We start from the raw sequence: 10,440 nt of genomic DNA, 5'->3' as shown, positions 1-10,440 counted from the left end.
TAAAAGAGGTGAGGTACCTGGGGAGCCAGATGTTGGGCAGGTTATAGTGTGTCATAAATCCAATATCTATATTGAGTCCATGAGTTTCTGTATCTAGGAGGTTGATGAAGTGAAGTTCATAGGCTCATCTGTGAAAAGTGGGTTGTAAATTCCCTTTGAGGATCAGGCCTGAGAGCTTGGAGACAGAGTGGCTTTCTTGTGAAAATGTGCCCCCACAGGTAGTTGAGTATTCTTTTCTGTAATAGATTTCCCGTGTACATTCATTGTTGTGCACAGTTGTTGCTTGGTGTCTCTCATGTATTTTCCATCAGGGCATTTGGTGCACTGGATGAGATATATAACATTTCTGGAGGTGCAGCTGTAAGATTCAGGAGTGGTGATGGTTCTGTTGTGGGATGTAGTAATTGTGGGGATACTGGAGATATGTTGGCACATTTTGCATTTCTTGTCTTGGCAAGATCTGGATCCATTCAGTGTGTTTTGGGCTGTAGGAAGTTGGCTTCTGGTGATGAGGTTAGCGAGGTTCGGTGCTTGTTTGAATTTATTAACCACTTTTCACAGACAAGCCTATGAACTTCACGTCATCAACTTCCTGGATACAAAAACTCATGGACTCAATATAGACATTGAATTTATGACAGACTATAACCTGCCCGACATCTGACTTCCCAAGTACCTCTCTACTTTTACCTGCTACATCCCCCTCCCAGTCTCCCACCCCCATCATGTCCCTTGCCCTCCGACACCTCAATTTACATTTTCACTGACTGGATTTCTTGCATGCATACCAAACTCTGGCTTCTTCACTATTCCTTCCATCCAGGAAGAGCACACACCAAGTGCAGATGCTTCCTCAGCCTGACGAAGACTTTTTAAACCTGAAAGCTTGCTACAATATATTTCTCCAACTATTCAGTTGGTCTAATAAAAGATATCAGAGGTACCCTTGACTGGTCCATGCTGGGGCCAGGACCCAAAGTGGGGTCAAAGGGCCAGGGACCCACCGTGAAGAATGCCCACAGCAAGAAGCTCGGGATTCTGACTGGCCTGAAGGCAGGGCCAGGGCCTAAGGAGGAGCCAAAGGTCCCAGAGAGGGGACCACAGCTGGAGGGAGTGAAGGATGCAATCTGCAAGGAATGGACCACAGTGTAGGGGAGATAAGGAGCTACGGAATGGATGTCACCACAAGACACCTAAATGGGTAGCCTCCCACCTGGGAAACATCTGAATCAGTTTTCCAGCAAGGCATGGCAGGAAAAAGAGTGGTGGGCGGTTGACCCAGAAACAGGTGGGCAGACAGAGATCTAACCAGCACCAGGAAGTCCCCCTGTTACAGCCTACCATCCCTGCTGGTTTCATCCTGCTCTACCTACACACATATGAGTGACACAAGTTTTGCTTTCAGAAGCTTGAGGTGCAGTTTCACAGAAACCCCTGCACCTATCTCCTGGAAACCTGGCAGGTCTTCATGGCCTCAGAAGGGGCTACCATGCCTGCTGTTTTCATCCCACTGCACCTTAACACACACACAAAGTCACGCGTCATGAGTTTTGCTTTGAACAGTGTGAAGTATAATTTCAAAGAAACCCCTGCACCTATCTCCTTGAAGCTTACCACACTTCATGCCCTTGGAAGGGGCTACCATTCCTGCAATTTGCATCTGAATCAGGCAAGAAATGACAAAGTTATAGGCATTTTAGTGAAACAGCGTCAAAACTCCAAAACAGATTAGGCCAAATCGAAACACAACAATGATCTGAAACACTGAAATGAATCACTGTCCCTCTGAAACATCTGAATCCAAAACCAAATCAAAACATAGCCATTTAGCATAGCCCTACTGAATACTCCTCCTTAGTGGTGTTTTCCATCTTCTAAAAACTTCTCTTTTTAGATACAAGAGGTCCATGAGTTCCCTATTGAGCCAAGGGGGTCGCTCAGCCGTTTTGCTACTGTTCTTTAGTAGGGGCTGAAATGGACTTCCATGTGCTGCAAGGATCACATCCTTAAGGAGTAACCACTCATCATGGACTCCCCTCCCTGTCAGATTGTGTTGTGGCCTCTCAGGGCCTCGACAACTAGCTTCCTGAGCTTGTGAAAGTCAGTTTTCCTAAAGTCAAGGACTTCTGCATTGCTGACTGACTTGCCAGCTTTGCAGTGGATAGAGAAAGTGATCAACTCATGGTCACTTTCTCCCAGCTTCCTTTTGATTTTCAGGTCATTCACTAAATTTTTCCCTTTAGCTAGTACCAGGCCCACCAGCGCCTTACCTCTTGTTGGCCCATAGACTTCCTGAGATAAGCAGAGCTCAACAATGCATGTGAGGAAGCTTTGCTACCAATCAGATCTGACTGAGTGATCTTCCCATGAGATGTCAGGGTAGTTGAAATGCAGTGTGTGTGCAGCTTCTGCCATCTCCCTAGCAAATTCATGGTCAAGCTCTTGCTCCTGATAGGAGGTCTGTAGTAGACTCCTACTATTATATCCCCTTCACCATGTTCCTCCCATATTCTAACCCAGACAGTTTCAAGTCACTCTTCTTGGGTGACAATCTACACTTGTAGGGAAGTGTACTGTTCCTTCACATAGAGAGCTACACCCCCACCCTTTCTTGCAAATGATCTCTCCTGTATAAGGTATAGCCATCTATACCTGTGGTCTAGTCATAGGTCTCCGCTATCCCTATGAGATCGTTGTCATTTCTGTTTAGCAGAAGGGCCAGTTCCTCCTGTTTGTTCCCCAGGCTCCTGGCATTTGTGTACAGGCAAGTGAGCCTGCTATCAGAGGCCCTAGGCTTCCCTGTACTCCTAGAAGAGCCCTGTCCCTCGACTGGGGTAGGACTGAGTTTCCTTGTGTAGCCTGACCTGCTGATTTTGTGGTTGAAACTTGGTGGGCTTGCACTGGTGGTTATCCACCCATCCCCCGGCAAACTTAGTTTACAGCCCAGTCAAGCAGGTCAGACATTCTGGCTGAGAAGAGCTTCTTCCTCATTCAAGTGAGGTGGAGGCTGTTGCTTCCAAACAAATTGATGCCTTCTTCCGAAGTGTGGACTGTAGTCATAGAACCTGAAGCTTTCACAATGGCACCACCACTTCGGTCTTCTGTTTACTTCTTCGATTTGTCTCTCCCTTTGATTTGTATGCCCATGACCCATAACCAGAAGGATTGAGGAGAAAACCACCTGAGCCCCCAATCCTCTGAGCCCTGCTCCCAGAGTCTTGTAGTCATTCACAACCCAGCTGGGATTGCTCCGAGCTGTGTCATCCAACTTGTTGGAACAATCTTGCATCCGCTTGCTGGGGATAATACGAAACTACAAGTATGGTGTCTCTGTTGGGACAATCACTCTCAAGTCTTCAGGCAGATGTAGAACACTCAGAAAGTAAATGCCCCTTAATCTGCCTGTTACATTAAAAAAAATCAAAAAGGCCGTTTGACAGGGGTGGATCTTTTTTGGTTTTGGTCCTTCCACTCAGAGCTAATAACATGTTTATTTTTAGCAATAATAAAGATTTTCAAATGCTGCTGTCAGTAATGAATCAGGCTGGAGAGAAAGTAACACACAGCAGAGTCCTAATTTTTGTGTCTGTTCATCTGCTCTTGATCTTGCCAGAGAGCTTGAACGAGGAAATCGTGAGTCAACAATCCTTTCTGTTCAGATAATATCCTCTGGGATTATGTATGTGCAAGCACAAAGCCATATGTTATGCGATCATGGAGACTAAGTGTTTAATCATTATTACTATTATATATGGCCATAATTTTGATGGATCAACCAAGCATTGTTTGCATAGCAAGCACCATAGAATTTATGCTTCAAGCCAAATGGCTAAACAAAGCCTTATTATTTACCGTATGTTATGTGAACTTCATTATCGCCCTTCACATGTGGAGCTGAAAGTGATATTCTTTGTTGCATGCATTGCTTTCTGGCATTTATATTCACATCTTCAACATTTTATACTTGCCAAAAATGGGGACAAATGCTCCTTTCTCCACCCTTTGAGAGGAGAGCTTTTTGAATGTGAAGTATTGTTCTAGTGATAAGCAATTCAAGAATGTGCTGACAGGAATGTGGGGCAATCCTCCACTGGTAGCAGTCTGAGTATGTACTACATGACCAAGTGAATCAGACTCCCCAGAGTGGTGTGCCCCTTAAAAGCTTGTACCATGGGCATATTCAATCCCTACTACCAGTGTGATCACCAAGCAAGAACGATTTTATGCAACACTAAGCTGGCATTAGGACTTTTACGGCATTTTTTGCAGGACTTTTGCACCATCAGAGTAGCCATCAGTCTTGCACCAGCTGAATACACCAGTGGTGAATTTTACTTTAGTACATTACAACTGTTATTGTCATTTTGAATACCCAAAATTGTAGTCTGGGCCTGATAGAAACAACTATCCCTGCCCCAATATGTTTGCTCTGTAAATTGTGCATGATGCCATACTGATGGTGACCGAAGGACAAAAATGGGATGAAGAATGGATGAAGGACTGGTGTTTGAATAATAACCTTGCAGGTTTATATAGTAAAGCAAGCACACTTTTTGATTGTGCCATTAAATTAGTTTGGTTCCTAATTCTTTTCTAGTCAATGAGAGAGGTGATTTGGCAGCATATAAAAGCAATGTATAGAAATGTAAAGCTATTCTAAAACTCTCTGTTCTGAAACCTCTGTTTGTTCATTGAAAATTATTCTTTAAAGATTTGGCTTTTCACCACTTGAAACTGGCTGGGAAAGAGACTTGGATTAATTTAAAGGTAAAAGACTTGGGACATTCAACATGACAGCATGCAAAAATCAATACAGATGATGTATGTGGGAACACCAAACACTAGTCTCTGGGTAAAAACCTAACCCCACTGAAGTCTATGGGACTTTTACCACTGTTTTCAATAGCACCTGGGTTTTACCCTCTACATAGCTCTGCATTTATATTGTACTGCTCTCAGCCATTACATCATTTAAATGTGTAACTCTGTCCCATGAATGACCTATATGGAAAAGTTCTATGTAACTTAATGAGATGTCCTTTCTATAGCTTTTTAAAAATTCATCCTCTTATAGATGATAAATAATGCCTGCTATTGAATTCAATAAGAAGGTTTTAAAGAAAATGATCAACACTGTTGTTATTTTCTGTTCAATGGTGCAATATTAAAATAATTTCTGTGAAAACTTATTGTTATGACTCCTTTTAAATTCTACAGTACTTTTCCATAAGAAGTAACATGTTAATTCATGGCCACTGTTATGTCTTTAAAAGATCCTGTAGTTGTAATACTGCATATTTAAAGAGGCCAGGAGAAAGTGGTATAAATCAGTAGAATGGAAATATTGTTTATCTTTCCTATTTAAAAGCATGACTAAAGATAAGAAAATAGTCACTCTGTTTGATTGTCATAGTTAGCAAGAAATTTGGCTTTGGACCCAAGAAACAAAAAAATGCCAGTGACACAAAAACAAAACATTGATCATCAAATGTAACTTAATTCTCTTTTCTAGCATATAAACAAAATTATTATCACCCACCCACTGTATTACCCAGAAGTAGAAATGAATCAGGGAGTAATTCATTATGGTATGCAGGAAACATAGGCTGCTTTTGTGCACTGAATAACCTTTTCCATACTGCACGTGCATCAGAACTGATTCATTTCTGCACATACTGTTGCTTTTGTGGGACAAAATGATAGACCCTAGCTAAGACAAGTAATTATTCATGTAGTCTTTTTACCATCTACCTAACAAAGACTTTAGATAGCATGGGTTCTTAAACCTGGGTCACCTAAATCCAATAGTACTGTGTCAAAATTTAGCCTCTCTAAAGGAACCTCTAACTCAGTTTAAAACGGAAAACAGTTCACAACGTTAACATCACTGCCTCACTATAATAAGGAAAAGATATGCCATGTCAGCTCATACCAGTGCATAGTATGGTAGATTTTTGGCCTTTAATAACTTAATTTTGTTTCCCTATCTAAAGGAAAATATTTTACTTATTTCACAAGTAGAATGTACTTTCAGAAGCGAAGTGACCTAACTATAGTATTACATGTAACAGATATAAAGGATGAGCCACTGACTATAAAAATTTAATTGGAATCAAGGAAAAACACTTCCACTTTCTGGTTTAGTTAGCACAGCAAAGTAAATAAGATTTGAAGATGTGAATATGCTATTAAACTTAAGCAGCCCTGACAAAGTGATCTACCATGTCTGGAAGCTCTACAGTTGTTTCTATTGAGCAAATCTACTTTTCACATACTGTTTCTGAATTCACCCTTAGATAGTGTATGATGATTGTGCACCAGGAAGCAATCTAAGTATACTAGTTGTGTTGGTTTCATGCCAACAAGTCTAGTCATAACCTCATCTTCTGATTGAAGCACTGGTTTAATGGAAAACCATTTAACAGACAATGATTTATGCAGCAAAAAATGTGGAAAATGTACTTTTCTTTTGTCTTCAAAATATGGCAGTTAAGTGAAAATGGACTGACTGGATTCCAACCTGTGAATGACCAGTTTTACAAATGTTATATGATCTCTCAAATGGAAAGGAAGGTAGTAATTTGCTCATAAGACTATCTGTGTTGACCAGTCACTTACTGCTTTTTAAAGTATCAAGTTACATGACTGGCTTCTGGACCCGACTTACAGAGGTGATGAGCAAGTATAGCTCATTAAAATGAATGGATCTTCTGGAGGCTTAGCACTTTTGAATTGAGGTTTATCTATTTCTTATGCTTTTTGAAATGTGATATGTGACTAACTATGCTTGCAAATGTGCTGATGGAATACTTTCAACAGAGAATAAACAAGTTTCTTATGGAAGTCTTCCTGTTTGCTTGCCAGCTCATTCACCCCTTATCCCTGGACTCCTTGGCAGCCCACCTGCTTGGCATGGTGCTATGAAACATGAGGTCTTGGGACTTCCAAGCTCCGCAGGTTCCTCTGAAATCTGAGTGACCTGCTTCCTAACTGATCAGCTTCTTGGATTTCCTTGCTTCTTGCATGCTTGTACTATGTATGGAATTAAACAACTTGGTCACTGATTGGCTGGTTTCCCTATCCACATGGTCAGCTTTTTAGGTTTTCTGGCAGGCTGGTTTCCCAGGTCCCAGACTTGCAGGGTTTCCAGGCTCGCCAGCAACCTGCTCCCTGAGTAGCTATTTGGCTCCTGAAGTAGTTTCTCAGAATTGTCCAGTTGCTACCCAGCTGCCCCCCACAGGCTCCCAGGCATCACAAAAAGCTAACCAGTTGGGGAAGCAGACAGCCTGCTTACCAGACAGCAAACTGAACAACTGCATTTCTGTTGTCTGAAATATTTTTTTTCTGTACTCCCTTCCTCTGGGAAGAAACCAAAAACAAACATCCCTTTGATTTTGATATTTTGTCCCAATTCAGAATAAAGCAATGTTAAACCATTTTAAATTTTTCATAGGAAAAGATCTCCATTTTCTAGCCTGCTCTTGTGCATCCCTTTAGTAATTTTGATTTTTGATTTGTGACAGCTACACATTCCTGTTCTAATGTATGAAGACGTAAAAGGAACAGAACTGCTCTCAAAGAAATACCACTGCGCGTGTCTACATGCAAGGCTTTCTGTAGAGCTGCTTAATTAGCTCTGCAGTAAAGTCTCAGCATCTCTATGCATGCAGCCCTATTAGGCCATAAACTAATAAACACCACCATAGGTTAGTACTTGTAAACACAGGTACTATTCTACAGGGGTGTTATTTAGTGCACCGCAATGCAAGTGTACATGCTGATGGGCCTGCCTGGGGCATGGTGGGGCTTCAGTGCAGGGGCTGCCTGCTGGCTAGCCTCACACTAGAGCACCCTTGTGCCCCAGCCAGCACCTCCACAGCATGTTGAGCTTGGGGGAGCAGCCCCAAGCTGATACGCTGACCCTCCAGGCTCCCTGCCAGCCAGGACTGCTCTGACCCAGCTCAACATGCTGTGATCCTGGGCTCATGTGTAAACACAGCACCCAGGAACAATAAACTCTGGCACAGAATGTGCCGGAGTTTATTGCATCACACTAACATGCCATGTAGACATGCCCACTAAGAGGAAAGCAAATACCTTTTCTGGACATGAAAGTTATGAGCATTTAGACACAATGGCCCAAACACTCAAATTATTATTTGGCCATTCATTTTTGGCTGTCCAACCTGATGTCTAGGTCAGGTTCATTTTGAGTTATCAGGAATTATGTTAAACGGGAGGTTCATTTTCTCTCTCTACTGCCAGAAAACATCTCTGAAATGCACAGAAGCCATACATTAGTGGATTTTCACCTGCTTTTTTGGAAAGAACCGTTTTAAAAATGGGCATAGATAGAAAAGAAGAAATATTCTCCAGCCCATTTCAAGTAGTCACTGGGGCACTGAACAAAAGACAGGGGATGCTGCCATGATACTGGAAGCAGGCTGGTTCCAGAATTTGGTCTCTGAAGGCATGTGTGCTTAATTGTTCTTTTTTGCAACTGTAACTCAGCTTACACTGATACACTTTTGAGAGAAGTAGAATCTAGATATAATCAGAAAATTATGTTTAATTTTGCCCAAAATCATTTTCCCCTCTATCTTCAGATAAATCTTGTTTTACAGAGAACTTGCCTAACTTATAAAGTTTCATAAAGGTTTCATTTTGGAGGATCTCTGAAAAAAACCCCATGAAGGTCACATTACATGAGAGGACGTAAGTCAGGGAGGAATTCTGACACCCAGACCTCACACTGTGGTTTCATATCCAAGATGAGGAGCAGAAGTGTCTTTTCTTCCAGTAGCAAATTCCCAAAGTTCAAGGTGGCAGTCACTAAGCAGAATGCCTGAGAGACTGAGAAGGAAACAGGTAGGATGAGAGACCCTGGGGTAACAATATTTTTTCTTTTGAAACAACATTTAAAATACAGACTTGCATTTTAAGAAGCTATCTCCCACAAAACTGTAAAGAAGAGCTTTAGGAAACGTTTTGGCTCCTTATAACACTTCATCCTCTCTCAATTATACTTTCTTTGCAAACAACTTTACCGTCCCTAACATTCAAGCTACGTGACCCAGTAGGTTAGTGCCCCAAAGCAGGATGAGAGTCTCCAGTCTTTAGAGTACAGCAATATGACTCTGGACTCCAGAATCCTAGCCTGGGCTCCACTTCTTTTATGGTACATGACAACCATTAAGATCAAAACAGGTGCCTAGAATCAGAGATTTAAAGTAGGTGCCAGAATTTTAAGGGTTGTGGGCATCCCCAGTTGTACTCACTGTAATGAGGCGATAGCAACCATGTGAGGACCGAAGAGCTTGAGGAGTGAACCTCTTTCTTCTTGCACAGGACTCAGCAACCTATAAGAGAAGATTTTTGAGACACCTGCTTAAGAGGGATTTCCCAACCCCTACTGTAGCTTTTCCTATGGGAGGAACATATTCCCCATCCTCATTGCTTCTTATAGGTGCTATGTTATGTAATAGAATAATAAGTTACATTAAATATAACATTCACCCAGTAATGTCAGTATATTTGCTCTAGTCTTTACTGTTTTTTATTAAATGTTAAACATTTTCCAGCCTGCCTGCCAGATGAACATGTAGAATTATGATGGAATTATGATGACGTGTGCATGCATTACTATTATACATTTATAGGGTGTACAACTTTGTCAGGCTTGACAAATATCTAAGTCCCTCTCCACATTTTTAAAAGAAATGCATTAAATCTCCAGTCACCTCCACCCAAAATATATATTTTGACATCATCCCTTTGGGCTCCATATTAATCATAAAATGTTCTTAACCTGTTTTCAATAACAGTTCACAGTGTGCAAAGCATGTCAAGGGGAACTTAGAAGTGAAATAAATGTTATCATTATTTATTAAGATGTTGGCTGGCAGTCTGGGAAATGCAAGAGTTTAAAAGCATATTAACTTAAAGGATTTGCAGAGTGTCAAATGAATGAAGCTGAAAATGACCTGTTTACAAACCTCTTCCTACCCCCCATCCTTTCTTCTCTCTAGCTCAATTTACCTTAATATCATGAAGCCAACATGCTGTTTCAGAGGCTGAAAAATAGTGTTGAAAACTAAGAGGAAAAACAAACAAAAAAAGAAACCTTAAATCCTTTGAATATTATATTGTATTGGGGCAGAAGCAGGTAATTTGTATGAACTATTCGCCAGTTACAAGGGCTACACTGTGCTTGTTACATTTATTACATTTATTTAACCCCTGTGAGATACAATCACTATTATGACTTCATGGGTGTGAGGGGATGTGAAGGGTGGGGTAGAAAAACATACCACCAAGCAGATGACCATTCAAAGCAGCTCCAACTAGTGGGAGGGGGAAGCTTAGAGGTTTTCCAACTGTGTTTTTCATAGTCCAAAATGTCATATGCTGGAATGCATTTCATTCATTCATTGAGCTTCT

The sequence above is a fragment of the Alligator sinensis genome, unplaced genomic scaffold, assembly GCF_000455745.1.
Source record: "Alligator sinensis unplaced genomic scaffold, ASM45574v1 scaffold448_1, whole genome shotgun sequence".
NCBI classification, from domain to species: Eukaryota; Metazoa; Chordata; order Crocodylia; family Alligatoridae; genus Alligator; species Alligator sinensis.
Note: the sequence above shows the minus strand (reverse complement) of the source record.